The 17,345-nt window shown below is 42.1% G+C and overlaps 1 long non-coding RNA gene across 1 annotated transcript in view; it reads left to right on the top strand.

The window, feature by feature from the left end:
- LOC140707319 (uncharacterized) overlaps positions 1-9,180 on the top strand; it is a 60,721-nt gene extending 51,541 nt beyond the window's left edge. Inside the window, exons 2-3 of the long non-coding RNA XR_012087272.2 lie at positions 8,113-8,165; positions 9,116-9,180. This is a non-coding gene — a long non-coding RNA (uncharacterized LOC140707319). The remainder of the gene's footprint in view (positions 1-8,112; positions 8,166-9,115) is intronic.
- The last annotated feature ends 8,165 nt before the right edge of the window (positions 9,181-17,345 follow it).

Below are 17,345 nucleotides of genomic sequence, written 5' to 3'. Positions count from 1 at the left end.
AACTGCACAGTTTTCCCTGTAGTCCTCCTGCTATTTTTGTTGCATCTCTCTCTTCTTTTGCTTCAAAAATAGAAGGGCTGAACTAAACATTATAGATAGCCTATCATTAAAAGGGAGAATGTATTAAATTCTGAAAACATTCGATTGTTGAAGTAGGCACTTCTGCTAGTTCGTGTAGTTTGCAAATTGGATTACTTTGCTTTGTGATTGGTTGATGGAAAACTTTGTTGGTATGCAAGAATGAATGTTCAGTCATAAAGGTCTGCCAGAATCATGTCTAGAAAACTTGACAGATTTCAGCTTCTAATGAAGCCTGTAAAATTTGGTGCTGAATCCTTTCAGCAGCTTAAGCAAATGATTCAGTCCTACAGGCGTTGGCCCTTGCTGCTTCATTTGGGTCTTTGTTTTAACCTCCTGACAAATATAAATGACATTCCACATTCCAGACCCCACCAACACTTCCCCCCCCTTCTCTCTCTGACTACAATGGAATGCTGTATGACTGACTGTGACAGAGCACCTTTGTGCCACTTTCTCCTCTCCAAAAACCACCATCTTACTGTTTCTTCAAGAGCAATAACCCCAGTTCTTTAGTCTCTGTGGCAATCCAGGCACCTGCATCAGCCATGAGGGCTGATCTTCATTTGCATCTTGTTTTTCATTAATGGATGCAGGGTTTTAATCAATGGTCAATGCACAGTAGTAATTTCATCTGTGGAGTGCTATTCACTTTAAACCGCCCTTTGCAAGACATCTAGAAAGACTAAATGTGCATTGCAAGGACAAAAAGTATCAGGAGCAAATGTTTCCTGGATGTCTGCATTTGCCTTTGAAGCGACTCATACATTCTAGATTATGCTAAATTGGTGCTTTTTTCAGTTTAGGGAGAAATTCATAGTCAAAACAGTTTTTTCCTCCAGATCTGTGTTAGTTTAAGAGCTGTAGATAATAATTCTTTGTATTAGAACAAAATTTGTTGGTTCACATTTTAATGTGAATGTATATAATTTGTGTTTGTAGAACCAACAGACAAGCCAAAATGCCATTATCCTGCTGTATTCACACATCTTTAGATTTTTTTAGTGTAGTTTTCCAAAACAAACAAACAAACAAACAAACCAAAACATACACAGCTATATATATTACTGGGAAGTACAGGCCAAAATGAAAAATAGTATATAAAATGCATCATATTAGATTACGAATGTAGACATCCTTCAGTCTCGAGAGACTATGGTAACGTGCTCTGAATAGAGGTCTTGGAACAGCATCTAGTGTGGCTGAGGAGGCCAATTGAAGAGTGACAATCCCTTCCATACTAAAGACAAAATACAATCTGTTCCCTGTCCAGCTCCCTGATTTTGCTGGTTTCAGGACTGCCTCTTTGCCTCGGTCTGCTGAACAAGTCCCTCTTCAAATTGGAATACATTGCTTTAAAAATTGAATATATTAAAGGCAATACAGTGGTGAAAATGCATACACATTTTTTGCAGCCTAAATAATAGTTCACAGACTAATGCAGAAAGGTGATAAAACAGACTTGAGATAGGTAAAAGGAGAAATATAGAGAAACATGTGAGAAACAAGTTTGGGTGTAACTTGCTGCTGCATCTTTGTCAGTAAAAGAAAGTCCATTTAACATCAGCTGAAGAAACTATGTTGAAATGTATTTTGTTTGTACCTCTAATTAGTGCCAAAAGTGTATTGCACAAAATTAAGCATGGTCTGGCCCTTGCTTAGGAGATTAACCATATTTAGCTGAGGTGAGAAAGGTCACACAAATGTGACACATGGGTAGTTGATGAGAGCAGGAAATAATTAATGTGTTTCAGTTTTCGCACACCATTGGAACTAATTGTCTGCTGAAAAACAGCACACACACACAGGCAATTGACAAAGAGATTCTTAGGGCAGACATTATCCTGTGTATGCCCGCGTGAGTTTCTAATAAACAGCGGTCATTCAGATGATGTGCCTTGGGAAAAACATTGATTACATTATGAAAAATGAACCTTTTGCTGAGACCTGTGAATCAAGGTTTGGTCTACTTATCTTTGATTTCCTTCCAAACAGCTCTGGAACAAAGGGCTTATCCCATGGTGTTGAAGTTATTGCTAGCTACGGTCATGCACCATCTTGTCTGTCATTGTCCTTTTGCTGCTAGACTCACTGAAGACTTGTATTGAAAGCTTTGAGCGAAGCAGGAGACAAGGGATGCTGCGGCTTGACATAATTGGACTATCTTTGCTAAATAAATAACATGGGTGCTGTGAAGAGGCAATGGGGAGAGGCTTTTGTTGATTTTGATGCAATTCATTTGGCCTTTCCTGGAAAGTATGGTATGGAATGTCAAGACCATTCAGAAGCAGACCGGGGGGGGGGGGGGAGCAAGGCAACACAACAGTGTATCTTGTCAAGCAGCTTCTTGCTCTCAAATATCCCTTCCTTTTTTCTGCACACTACTTGAACTTTTTGATAGGTGTACCATTCAAACTTTCGTTTTCCTTCTGCATCATATACATAACTTCTGTTACAATGCCCATCATCTAGGGAAAGACTGTAGCTCTGTGCTGGAGCACATATATGCAGAAGGGACTTGCTTCTGCCCCCAGAATCTCTAAGTAGGAGTGGCACAGGCTCTTGTCTAAAGACCAGGAGACACACTCCAAACTAGGGGATTTCAGGGAGGGCAGAACATGGCCCCAGGGTCTGAGGTAATCCCACCCTAGTGTAGACAGTCCTGAACCAGAGACAGACCCTGACTGCATATCAGATGGCTTCCTGTATTCTTGTATGTTTCTAATATGACAAGTGTGCCTGTTACTGTAAACAAAGGTTTTTGAAATTGGGCATAATGGCGTCAGCCTCAGGCCTGTTTCGCAAAATTATTTTCAATGGGCATATTTTCAGGGAGAAATTTGTAACCTACAAGAGTGCCACCTATTGAAAATCCTGATCAATGATGGCAAGGCACAGAGAAGGCATTACCAGAATTCAGAGATAATGTAGTGCATGACCACAGTCCAGAGTCTATAAATCACCCAGGTATCAAAGCAACAGTTCAGATGGGAAGAAGCCAGAAGCAAGGTTGCTAAGTAGTCCAGGTAAGGTGGGCAGAAGGTCAGTCCTTTGCAGGAAGGCAAAGAAAGGTAAGATAGGAGAATGACTGAGGATAGGAGAATATTGGATATGTTGGCCTCCACAACTTGGTTGGAGGTTGAGTTGTGTTCATGGCGTGGGTGTCTCTTTTCCCCAGTTGTAATGATTCAATTATTTGCTACATCTGGGTCACTCTTGGATATGTTCTGTTCAGCTTTCTTACTTAGCATTTTGAGCCATCAGTGTCCTTTCAAAGGCAGACATTATTTACCTTGGGAACTTCCCTATCACCTAGAGGGAATAGGGCTTCTCTGGAAAGGCCAGGCCTCCTGTGGATGGGGGCTGCCACCTGGGACCTCAAGCTCATCTTCTGTCCTCATTCCCTCCTGCTAAGGCAAGTTGTCTTGAGTCTCATCCTCTGAAGAGGACTGTAACAGCTAGGGTGTGACACCGGGCTGGGTCCTTGTCAACCTGTTTACTAGTACAGCCACAGCTCTCAACTAATATTATCGGGGGGGAAACCAGACATGGATGTCTTTCAGCAGTGGATCCCCGTATGAAGATTGTGAATGACTAGTTGGCCACAGACCACAGTCTGAGAACTTTGCTCTTGTTTCCATTCCATTAGTTTTCCCTAAGTAAGCCAAGAATAGTTAAAATAAATTGAAATATTTTCCTGGCATTCCTTTTCTAGGTTTGGCCAAGCAAATATAGTCTTAGAATTCCCCACTGTTTGCTTCTGTTGTCATTTCCCTGTTGTTTTCCTTCTCTTTCTGCATGTTTTTTTTCCCTTGCAAATGAATGTCGCAACTTAAGTCCTTCCTATGTGTGGAGCTAGTGTGTCAGGATCTTCACTAAGTTGGACTCATCTGGGAGGAGAATGGCCAGTGTTTGCTGTCAAGATTGTCTGGGGCATTGGTGCAAACTGGCATGAGGCAGACACTTCACATCAAATCTGCTGGCAGACACAGAGTGACAGAGCAGAAAGAATTGAGTGATGGGGGGAAAAAGAAGAGGCTAGACTGTGGGGGGGGTGATGGGGAAAAGAAACTGATTTTAAACCTGGGAATGTTCTTTAAGGGGGAAAATGCAAAGTACACTTTAATAAAAAGTCTCCTTTATTTAACCTTGTGTTTCTCTAAACTGTGGCTTTAAAATTCTCCCGCAGGCTGCTGGAGCTCAAGCATCATCTCAGATATTTATATCTTCCTGTCTCTTTTCCTTTCCCTTCTTATGTGGAAGGCCCACCCAAGGGGATTGTGGGACACAAGAGGATTTAGAAACAAAGGGGCTGCCACACTGGATCAGTCAAGCCAGCCTGGAACCTTCTCTCCTGGTGTAACAGAGAAATAAAAAAGCATTTCAACCATCCAGTATTTTGTTGCTAGTAAAGGCACAGATAGAGATTGTATGGGGTTTTATCAGTTTTTACTGTGTATAATTAGTCTGGTTATTATGAGACAATGTGAAGGATTATGTGAATACCATACAATTGCACTTATTTCACACGCTAGCAAGGTTATGCTCAAAATCCTACAAGGTAGGCTTCAGCAGTATGTGGACCAAGAACTCCCAGAAGTACAAGCTGGATTTCGAAGGGGCAGAGGAACTAGAGACCAAATTGCTAACATGCGCTGGATTATGGAGAAAGCCAGAGTGTTCCAGAAATACTTCTACTTCTGCTTCATTGACGATGCAAAAGTCTTTGACTGTGTGGACCACAACAAACTATGGCAAGTCCTTAAAGAAATGGGAGTGCCTGACCACCTTGTCTATCTCCTGAGAAATCTATATGTGGGACAGGAAGCAACAGTTAGAACTGGATATGGAACAACTGATTGGTTCAAAATTGGGAAAGGAGTACGACAAGGCTGTATATTGTCCCCCTGATTATTTAACTTATATGCAGAATACATCACGTGAAAGGCAGGACTGGATGAATCCCAAGCCGGAATTAAGATTGCTGGAAGAAATATCAACAACCTCCGATATGCAGATGATACCACTCTGATGGCAGAAAGCAAGGAGGAATTAAAGAACCTCTTAATGAGGGTGAAAGAGGAGAGCGCAAAAATGATCTGAAGCTCAACATCAAAGATCATGTCCAATGTTCCCATCACCTCCTGGCAAAAAGAGGGGAAGATATGGAGGCAGTGACAGAGTTTACCTTCTTGGGCTCCATGATCACTGCAGATGGTGACAGCAGCCATGAAATAAACGCCTGCTTCTTGGGAGGAAAGCGATGACAAACCTAAACAGCATCTTAAAAAGCAGAGACATCACTTTGCCGACAAAGATCCACATAGTCAAATCTATGGTTTTTCCAGTAGCGATGTATGGAAGTGAGAGCTGGACCTTAAATAAGGCTGACTGCTGAAGAATTGATGCTTTTGAATTGTGGTGCTGGAGGAGAGTCTTGAGAGTCCCCTGGACTGCAAAGAGAACAACCCTATCCATTTTGAAGGAAATCAACCCTGAGTGCTCACTGGAAGGACAGATTCTGAAGCTGAGGCTCCAATACTTTGGCCATCTCATGAGATGACTCCCTGGAAAAGTCCCTGATGTTGGGAAACTGTGAGGGCAAGAGGAGAAGGGGATGACAGAGGACGAGATGGATGGACAAAGTCATCAAAGCTACCAACATGAATTTCACCCAACTCTGGGAGGCAATGGAAGACAGGCGGGCCTGGCATGCTCTGGTCCATGGGGTCATGAAGAGTCGGACATGACTTAATGACAAACAACAACAACAACCATAGGGAAAGAATACTGTTTTGAGGAATAGAATCAAGAAAACTGTTTCTCCTTGCCACCGCAGGAATTCAAACAACCAGTTCTCTCAATAACGACCAATGGCATTTTCAGCGCTAGAAGGTAAACAGAGTAAGATGCGTTAAGGCAGCCTTCTTCAGCTTGTTAACATCTAGAAGTTTTAGACTAGAAAACTCACTATCCCAGTTTGTAGCCCAAGAGATCTTCCTCAGCTAATTTGCAAAAGGCTGCTTGAAGAAGTACAAATCTTGAAGTCCTGTCATAGTTTATCCAGTGAGCAGTTGTTGCCAAACTCATTGGTTGTTTGACAATTAGGAAGAAGGGTAGCAAAGAATGAAGGTAGTTTTCAAGACCAGTTTCAAGACCTCATATTCCATGCTTACTTTCCATCCAAACTATTTTTTTTATTTGAACTGTTGAGGTACTGAGATATGCTTTATGATTTTCATATAGACCAAGCTGTCGATTGGGTACCTTACTGCAAAGTCATTTTACAGTGCATGAAGCTTGTATCTAAAACCAGAATGAGCCATACTGATGACAGCACCACAGTTTGATCATATTGACTGGGAAATTCTGGAAATCGCCATCCTCAAAATCATCAATGGGATGCAGAGGCAAAATCAAGAGATGGATGAAAAAGAAGGGGCAATGAGAATGGGAGCAACTGTTCATGTTGATTTGAAACAATTAAAAAAAATTAGTTCAGTGTTTGATCATTTCTTTTTGCAAGCTGAGATGAAGGCCAGGTAGCCAAACAGAGGATGGAACAATGTATCTGATTCCTCCATTAGTTCTAATGTAATCCTTCCTCCTTCTCAGGTGGTCTCTCTTTGGGCTAGTGCTCTGTAGATTGAATGTGGGCATTGATAAACTGCAAACCCTCCCATTACTGTTGGTGATGGACAACTGAGTAGCAAGGCTAATGTGCATTAAGCACATTATCACATTTCATTTATCTGTTTTGTTAAACAGCAGATCCCAGCAGGCCTGTGTCCCTGGGAAGAACGTGTTAATCCTTTTCACCTGTGATGCCGTCCAAATAACCTGTTTCCCCAAAGCTGCTGTCTGTCCAAGCTGGAGACTGCTTTGAGTGCCAGGGATGGTTTCCTCATCTCCATGTGGGTGATTTTTATCAGAACTGTTCTACAGAGGGAACAAATTAATCTCAATCCGGATTGCTTTCCTTCATGGCTGCAAACTACATAATGCATTTAATGTATAATATGCAGTTTATTTATAAGGAGAAGGTTAATCTGGTTCAATGTATTCGCAAAGGCTTTCATGGCTGGGATCTAATGGTTGTTGTGGGTTTTTCGGGCTCTTTGGCCATGTTCTGAAGGTTGCTTTTCCTAACGTTTCGCCAGTCTCTGTGGCTGGCATCTTCAGAGGACAGCACTCTGTGCTCTGGTGTAGTTGGCTTGGGAGTGCAGTATTTATGGCTGTGAGATAGCCATAAATACTGCACTCACAGCCATAAATACTGCACTCCCAAGCCAACTACACCAGAGCACAGAGTGCTGTCCTCTGAAGATGCCGGCCACAGAGACTGACGAAACATTAGGAAGACCAACCTTCAGAACACGGCCAAAGAGCCCAAAAAACCCACAACAACCATTAATTTGGTTCCTCAGGACCAGCTAACCATGTTGCATGGAGGAAATCTGTGATATGCCATACAAAAAAGAGGAATTTTTCCAACCTGTGAACCAGCCCTGCTCTTGCTCCACTCAGTAATTAGCCTGGTTTCTGTGGCTACATATATCCAACTTCAAAAGTTACTGTATCAGACTGAAAAAAACAGCTTTTAAAAAACAACTGGATTTTCTTGTTGGACTTTCTTCCCTCTCTATACCTGTAAAATTCTGTGGGCATGTAAATAGCAAATAAGTATCTTTTATATTGGGGCACAGATACATGAGTTTGAGGGGTGAACAGAGCATCAAGCAAAGGTACCCAAGGATAACAAATCTCTGAGTTTGTTGTTCTCAGTTCTGCCCATGATGACATAGATTTGAAAGCAGGACCGGCCCTACCATAAGGCAGAGTGAAGCCATTACCTGAGAGTGGTTGCTACAATGCGTATGGGTAAACCAGTGTCAGGCTACCTGTCCTCTCCCATTTCTCCTGCATTCCCCAGCTGTTCCTTACTCTTGGTAATAAAAGCTCTATATGTGTACAAATGTCTTCGCACCTGTGTGCAGTCATATTATGTAACCTGTGTTTTGTCCCCTACTCCAGGTTGCTGCCCTCAGATGTAAAATTTTCATTGCCAGTCTTCTCAGCCTCCACTGGTGAGTAATTGGAATGGTATCATGTCTGCCTTGGTCAGCAAAATATCTTGGGCTAGCTCTGTTTTGTTTCCATGTCACTCACTGAGAATGAGGCATCTAATTGCACTTTTGAAAACTGTACAATGATTGAAAAATAAAAGAATCTGTCTTGCAAGGGAAGAGTCTTCTGATGCTGAATAAATTAAATGCATTGAAAAGAGATTCTGTTTAGCAGAGGGCAGAGTGTTAGCTTCTTTGTTCTCCAAAGCTGCACTTGGACAGAATCCACATTGCCGCAGAGTTTCTGAATGCAACCTTTTAGACAGCAGTTGTTTTGTTTGTCTGAAATTTAATCCAATCCCTAGCATGGCAAATCTTGCTGAGTGCTAAGATAAAGGTAAAGGTAAAGGTTCCCCTTGACAATTTTTGTCCAGTCGTGTTCAACTCTAGGGGGCGGTGCTCATCCCCGTTTCCAGGCCACAGAGCCAGCGTTTTTGTCTGAAGACAATCTTCCGTGGTCACATGGCCAGTGCAACTTAGACACGGAACGCTGTTACCTTCCCACCAAGGTGGTCCCTATTGATCTACTTGCATTTACATGCTTTCGAACCGCTAGGTTGGCGGGAGCTGGGACAAGCGATGGGAGCTCACTCCGTCACTTGGATTTGATCTTACGACTGCTCGTCTTCTGACCCTGCAGCACAGGCTTCTGCGGTTTAGCCCACAGCTCCACCAGAGGCAGGTCCAAGTTACAATTGCTTGATCTGGCTGCAAGAGCAGGAAGAGCTTCTGAATATGCTCACCTCTTCTTCAATGTGTTCTAATGACTTGGTACAGCTTAGGATCACACTTTCTCCTGGGATAGAAATTCTTATTCAGAAGCTACTTGGTTACTGGGTTAAAATCAATACTTGTGTGTGTTCATATGTAAATGCTGTTTTCTCTAACGTATTTATTTATCCTCTTATTAGAACTATTTTAAATTTGGAGTTGTGGGACATTTGTGTTCTGGACCAACATGTTACACTTCTTTCATTTCTACTTGGATTGCATACTGCCAATACTTCTGCAAATGTTACAGGCTGACATGGCATTTCAGTAAGAGGACACTTGGCAGCAATGAAACCAGGTAATGCTGGACATAGTCCAAGGTGTGTTTTGAGAAGCTGCAACATTTGCAAAGCTAAGTAGCAGTCAGTTAAGAACACAACATGGAAATGTTATTTTCTTACAGTGCAATACAGATGCAAAGATACACTAGTTATAGTGGCTTTGGAATGGACAGAAGTTGTTTTTGTTGGTGTAACTGCTGTGCTGGTTGAGATCAACTGGGGAAAGAGGGGGAAAGGGTGATGGTGGTGAAGAAAGGGACAGGTGAGGAAGGAACTCAATAAACACCAGATCCACACGCCTCTCAGTCCAGATTCACAGCAATTGTGCTGGTCTTATGTTTAGAGAGGGACAAGGGTACTTATTATTTATTTATTTGATTTATATACTGTACCACCCATCTAGCAGCCAAGGCCACTCTGGGTAGTTTACAACAAGTAACATAAAACAACAGAGTAACAAAATAGCAATAACATCAATACATAGGGGCAAAAATCAAAAGTCATAAAGTGTGGTGAAGACAAAATAACAATAGAATAAATACAATTAAAAGTGTAGAAAAATATAAAAACATGGAGCATGGCAGTATGATAGAGTTATACAGTGGTGCCTTGCTTTACGATTGCTCCGCATTATGACGAATCCGGCTAACGACTATCTTTTTGCGATCACAATTGCGATCGCAGAATGATGGGCTGAATGGGAAATTTCACTTTGCGATGATCGGTTCCCTGCTTCGAGAACTGATTCTTCACAAAATGACGGTTTTTTGAACAGCTGATCGGCGGTTTCAAAATCACCGGGTGATTAAAATGGCTCCCCGCTGTGTTTAGGGACGGATTCCTCGCTATACAGGCAGTGAAAACAGCCGCCGTATGGAGGATCTTCGCTGGACGTTGAGTTTTTACCCCATTGGAACGCATTGAACGGGTTTCAATGCGTTTCAATGGTTTTTTTTTTTTGGTGCTTTATGATGTTTTCGCGTAACGGCGATTTTCCTGGAACGGATTATCGTCGTTAAGTGAGGCACCACTGTATTATCGGGCACTATTGTATCAGAGTGTAATCTGTTCAGGGAAGGCCTGTCTAAATACCCAGGTTTTAAGTACCTTTTTGAATGTGCCCAGTGAAGGAGCCAGGCGGACTTCGGGCAAAAGAGAGTTCCATAGTTGTGGAGCTACTTCTGAGAAGGCCTGATTCCTAGTGGTTGTTTCTGGGCCTCTCTCAATGTCAGAATGCTCAGCCACCCTGCCTGCAATGATCTTATAGGACAGGCAGACCTAACTGGAAGGAGGCGCTTGGCCAGATATCGAGGTCCCAAACCATTTAGGGCCTTATAGGTTAATATCATCACCTTGAAACTGGTGCAGAAGTGAACAGGTAGCCAGTGTAAGGCAACCAGGGTGGGGGAAGATATGTTGGTATTTTCTAATCCCACTGAGAAGCCTGGCTGCCTCATTCTGGACCTCTTGCAGTCTCTATAGCAGTCCCAGGGGCAGCACCATGTAGAGGCCATTGCAGTAGTTTAATCTTGAGACTACTGGTGCATGGACCAGCGTAGTGAGGGATTTGGTGTCATGGTAGGGACGTAGCTGGGCGATCCGCTTTAGGTGCAAATAAGTGGATTGGACCACAGACGCTATCTGAGATGTCATTGATAGTGATGGGTCCAAAAGCACACCCAAGCTATGAACCTCATCCTTTGTGGAAAGAGTGCCCCCCCCCCAAAAAAGATAGGCAACCAGACCACAGACACTAGGGGGCCCCCCACCCTCAGGATTTCCATGTTGTTCAGGTTCAGCCTCAGTTTGTTGTCTCTCATGCATCCCAGCACTGCATCCAGACAGTGCTCAAGGGACGGAATGGCATCCACTGTAGAAGGATGGAAGGAGAGACAGAGCTGAGTGTCATCCATGTATTGGTAACACAAAGTTCCAAAACTCCTGATGACCTCCCCCAGAGGCCTCATATAGATATTAAATAGCATAGGTACTCCTAAGTGATTTTCAGTACCATAGGCTAGGAAGCTTTTGGATTTAGCACAGCCTGGACTGGCTTGGTATCAGCTCAACCAGCCTTGGCTAGTGAGAATGATTCATCTGGAGTATAACTTTCAGGTTTGGGAATTCTGAGAATTGTCCCAAAAAGTAGCTATTCTAGGCCCTGGGCTGAACAGTGTTTAGATGGGGAGCTATATGGGAACTCCATCCCCCTTATATTTAGTTCCATAATGGTGGGACACAAATATAATAAATAATAATCAGTCTCTTCTCTCTCCCCACCCAAACATACTCTTCCTTTCCAAGGACATTTCTTTTCAGTCTTACAGCCCTGGAGATTTTCAGAAAGGAGAGACTTTGCTATGAGGTTGGCTTGGCTTGTTCGTCTCTACCCTCTTTGGAACCTGAACACTCAGAATCAAATCAAGTTTAAGAAACTGGATCTTTCATGCTATTATAGATATTGTCCCCCTCCAGACATATAGTTCCTTCAAAGAACAATCAGATTTGCAAATGAGGCCTGTGTTTACTTCCCGATAACCAGTTCCAAAACAAAAGCTACCGCCTTGAGGGGATGTGGGGTTAAATATGTGATAAATACATAATAAGTGAAAAATAACAAGTTGAGCCTCTTTTGCATTCTAGCCATGCATCTGACAATCTTTCTAGAAATAAAATTGTGGATTGAGTTCTGCAACTTAACTATATTAAAAAAATTATCTGCAGTTGGCTCACCCCTGCATTAATTAAAGCAAAGTTTGATCATAAGTGGTATCAGCAAAGCCTAGGTACATGAGATTTGCCTTATTTCTGCATATTGTTCTGTCCTTGGATCCTTCTTTTATGTACACAATGGATGTTGGTTTTGTTCCTCATCTCTTTGTAGCACACAATAAGCTGTACATTTTTAAATGGTTGGCAACTGTGGCTTGTAGTCCAAGTACTGGAAAGACACAATGTACCACCACTTCCAGGTGAGGTTGCCCTCCTTGGCTTGGGCCATGGTAGAGAAATCCCAATGTGATACCACTTGTCCAGTTTATCTGTGAAGCTTCTCAGTTATCGAGGTACGCTTATCTGGAAGTTGAGTCATGCAACTGGAACTTCTTTCTTATTAGGTTGAAACATTTCGCTATTCATCCAAATAGCTTCTTTAATCCAGTTGTCCTCAATAAACAAGAATATTGCTCCGTGTGGTTCAGATATTCAAATTTGATGAAGGATAGGAAGTACGATAATCAGCTTTGTTTGGGTCAGAGGAGTGACAGGATTTGGAGGAGGAGGGAGGTAGTGGCCAAAGGTTAGGAGGGCAGGCATGGATCAGTTTTTTGCATTCTCAAAGTGAACATACAGGGAAATGCAAAAGAGGGTCATAAGGTAAGGCTTCATACATCAACATTAGGGCTGCTGAATTGTGGATTGATCAAACCACAATTTCACTAGTGCAGACACTTTAAAAATAATGTTTCCCAGCAACTTTTCTTCCTCTAACTGCTTCTTGAAAAAGTTTTGAAATCTAAGTGCCTTTTCCTCAACAGCGTGAACTAAGGAACTAAATTGAATTCTACTGCTGGGTGACTTCCAGCACTGGAACACTAACATTCTCATTACTCTTCTCCTCTCCGCTTCATGCTTTGTTTATTGCTTCTGTTTTCTTACTTCTTATCTCTTCACATGGGATCAGTGTAACTCTGTCTCTTTTCTCTTCTGCAGAATCTTCATTGCCAAGGCCTCTGTGTTTTTTTGCCACGTAGATCAATTTGTTTCAAGTTTTAATCAATTGGATTCTGAGACACACAAGCTACTTAATGGAGATTTCCCAAGAGTCTTTCACCTTGTGTAGATTGTGTTCCCTTGCAGTCTCCTACTGAATGGACATGGAGCTGTTGAACAACTAATAAGCGAAAGGCAGTCCTGTGTGAGTTAAACAACAACTCCACCTAGGGAGGAGATGGTTATATGGCTCCAAAAGCTTTATTCAGCTCCAGTCTTTTGCAACCCAGCATCCTCCAGACATGTTGGAATGCATTTCCCATGATCCCCAGACAATGTGACCAAAGAACCAGTTTGGAGAAGGCCAGCCTGTTTGATGTTGCCGTCTCAGCTTGCACAGCTTCTGCATTTAGTGTCCTGTATCTAATGCAATGGGGTTAGATATAGACCTTCAGAGCCTCTCATCTGTCATTCTGAAGGTCTTCATCTTTCATGTACTGAGTCATATCAATCCTAACATTTTGTGTAGAAATACACCCTCAGAACTGTATGGTTGTTCAGGTTTGATCAACACTTGGAAATGTTTTTGAGGGCTACAGTTGCTTGGAAATATTACTTGTTTGATCTCCCCAGGTAGCAAGGCCAATGACCCTCCTGACTGGGGGATTGAGGGAACGGTAGTCAAAAGAGGTTTCTGAAGTTTTGATCTGGTGACAGCATGGAAATGAAAGCTCAGTAAGAAAATTTAGTACTAGTATATGAGATATTTTTTAGCAGGACGAAGGAAGCAGTCCTGGCCTCACAGTGCCTGAGTGAAGCTGGCGAGAATGAGAGCTAAACTTGAACAGGATCTAATTAATTATTTAGCCATCCTTGCTGACAAGTCCACAGAATGTACTAGCCCATAACAAAGTTTATTAATACGCTTACTTACACACACTCGTATTCAGAATACATATTAACAAATGTTCTTCCAATGAATGAAATCTTCAATGCTGGATCTTCTGGAGTGGGTGATTATTTGCCACATATGACAAGGCAAGGAGAAATATGCAAGCCTGCCCTTGAATGAACAAAAAAAGAAACTAAAGAAAGGAGACTAAACATGAGCAAGATATTTATCTGATAACCGCCTGCCATGCTAGATGAGGGACTGATTCAGAGAGTTATAATCCCAAAAAGTGACTTGTTGATCTAACTCCAGTAGTATGAAAAACAAAATGAAAACAAACTAAGAACATGGCATTTTAAAAAAATTTCAGCAGCACACAAGTATTTAGATGCCATTCAACAGCAGACCAGTTTATCTGGAAAAGGCCTACTCAGATAAATCTGGCTTTGCTGGTAAAAGGAGTAACTGCTAGTCTAGCCTCCTTTGGTAGGGAATTCCAAAGTCTGGAAATGGCTGCTGGGGAAGCCATAACTCACATTGCCACCAGTCATACCTCTGATAGAGGAAGACCTAAGAAAAGGCCCAGATACAGTAATGCAGCTGATACCTTTCATGCTATTTGTAGGATGAAGACTATCAAATTTAAATAATCTGTTAGTTAGGCACTATCAGATCATTTCCAATTTAAGGCAGCCCTTCCTAGGGTTTTCTAGGTGTATAATTTGACAGGTGGTTTCCAGGTAGCACTTTGGGATCATATGTAGCTTGTCTAAAGCTACACAGGCTGACTTTTCTCCTACAAAGCATGATGGGAAAATGAATTCCCAACTCAGGTGCTTCATCTCACTGAGCTACTCAGACAGAGAAAAGCTAGCAAATAGTGGGGCTAATGCCTACTGCTCAACAGGAATGACTCATTGTAGTGTGAACATAGATGTGTTGTAGTGGAACTGATGTATGAGCTCTAGAAACCCTTTGATACTTTGCTGTCCAAATGGAATGAGCCAATTGGAATTGGTGCAGCCTACTCAGGTTCCCTCTAAGCAGGGTATTAGGATAAAGCAGTATTGGAAAGAGAGGGAGAGAGAGAGAGATTTGAAAGAAATCGGGAGCATGACAGCAGAGAGGAATCCAATGCAGATGGGAGCTGCCAGACCAGAGCAGAAGAACTTCTCAATTTTGTATATTTAGCTCAGTGAAGGATATACACAGAAGTCTACAGCCAACTCAGCTGCATCACACACACCCCATGAGTCATCAGCTCTGAGATCTAAAGTTAGGTTCATGTCACAGCTTTATATTTTCGTTCTATCTCTCCTTCTCTCGCTCTCTTTTTATTCTCTTGCTATTTTCAAAGGTGTGGGAAAAACTGAGCATTAAATTCTAGAAGCCAAACACACATTATCCTGCTGCCAGCCATGGTGGGTGGAAGCCCAGCATCGTGCTTTCTTAAGTATAGAGAAATCTGTCCTATCAAGCTATGACCTTGACCTCCTGCAACTGGGCATCCTATGTTCATCCCTGGGCTTGCATGCACATTCACTGTGACTCACAGGAGCTCTGGATGTGTGCATAAGAATGGCATTGATTGGGGGCCAGGGTGATTTCATAACCACCTTGTAGTGGTGGATACAGTTTTGTTACCATCCCTTTCAGCCTTGAATCAGCTCCTTAACAAGAGGGACGGGCCCAATACTGTTTCCATTTTTACCCATCAAAAGGCAAAATAAACTAATTCATTTATGTAGAGTAGCAAAGAAAGGGAGTGGCAAGGCCAGGCCTGGAGGTTCAGTTTAAAAGAGGTTTCATCAAGGGGAAAGTGCCCCCGACACAGTGCCCACCTAGGACAATGGGATTTGCTCTGGTTGGTATAGGGAAGTTCATCCATCTGAGAGAATTCAGAGGATGCAAGGCCGGGACACAATACTGAAGTTTGAGGTGGTTGGGAATTGCAGATCTATCCCATGTTCAACATTTATTCTTAGAGATTGCAGTCAGCCTGAGCCTCCTACTCTAGCTACAACTGGGATTGATTGCAACCTGCTTCCACCAAGTCTATCGTTACCACTTGGTATTGCAGGTAATGGCTACCATAGGCAGGGGGTCAACCTGACAAAAATGCAAGAACTACCTCCTATATCTGCCCAAGGTGTATTTCTCTCCTTTGTGGCTGGTGGAACATATGGTAAATAATGGTGTAGTAGTACCAGGGCTCACAGGATTGAAGTTACAGGACTTCTTGATTAGCAGGGACAACACTGTCATTTATGGTAGTTCCTTGCTCATGTTCCCTGTAAACGTAGCTACAATCCTCAGAATTGCTGAAAATAGAGAATCTTTTTCTATTTACTCCCAGTAACAAAATATTGTTTTCAGCTATCCTCCTTGTAGTGCATGATGTCTGGGTCTTGTACAGTATAGGTGATTAGCTTTACCACTACTGGTAGTAAAACAACTGCCCCAATGGAGATTACCATGCTGATATGTTCTTTGAAGAGACATATTGTCTAAAAACAAAGAGAAATGAGCATGTGTTATAAAGACAGTGATCCCACGCCCAGGAGTGTATTCTTCAGAGATGGGTTTTCGTTTTTTGGACTACAGCTCCCAGAATTACACAGATGGCCACTTTCACTTTGAGGTTCTGTGTCCTGTAGTCTCAAAACCAGAAATTTCCAACCTTGATAGTTTTGAATCACCAAAAGACAAACAAACAAAGACTATGGCAGTTAATCTTTAGGGTGCCACAATGTGTTTTTCTTGTTTTTGTTTTATTTTGTGTTTCTTGTTGAAATGCTTGCACAGACTAACACGGATACAGCTTTAAAAAGTAGTGGTGGAGGAGTGTCATGTGGTTCAAGTACTCCCCATGTGCAGTGCCCTATTATGGAAGTGATGTTGATATGACAATGAAGTGGAGAAGAGTGTGTGGTTTGTACTACAGGTTAGTAGCTTGTAGGATCCAGACTTTTTAAAGTAATTTAAAACAACCACTTTAGCTAATTCCCAGAACTGGAAAGGGTAAAGGGTTACTTTTCAAACATTGCCAATGGCTGTATGTGCTTGTAAGTATAATGGTATCTAATTATGTTTCAAATTAACTTCCTGCGCTCTGCACAGGATTTGCTTGAGCATTATAAATGCGAGTCCTAAACAAAGATAAAAGTATGAAATGTGAATTGAATCTGTCTCTTACAAATTATGAATGAAACTTTAGACTATTTCCAGGATCTGGTGATAAGAAAATATAAAACAGGTGTTGGTGGGAGAAACGTGAGCGTTTTCCAAGCATGTTGAAGTGTTTTGTTTTTCTAAAGAAAAGGATACACAGCTGTTTACAGTATTTACTTTAGGTTAGGACAAGAAGGTTTAGATTTAATAGTAAAGTACATTTAAGCAAAACATAAGAAGAATCCTCCTGGATCAGACCAACTATTTGTTGTAATAATTGTTGTAAGCCGCCCAGAGACGTTTGGGTAGAGTGGG

The sequence above is a fragment of the Pogona vitticeps genome, chromosome 5 (assembly GCF_051106095.1).
Source record: "Pogona vitticeps strain Pit_001003342236 chromosome 5, PviZW2.1, whole genome shotgun sequence".
Classification (NCBI taxonomy): Eukaryota; Metazoa; Chordata; class Lepidosauria; order Squamata; family Agamidae; genus Pogona; species Pogona vitticeps.
The sequence above is the reverse complement of the archived record's forward strand: the minus strand, read 5'-3'. Positions and strand labels throughout refer to the sequence as shown.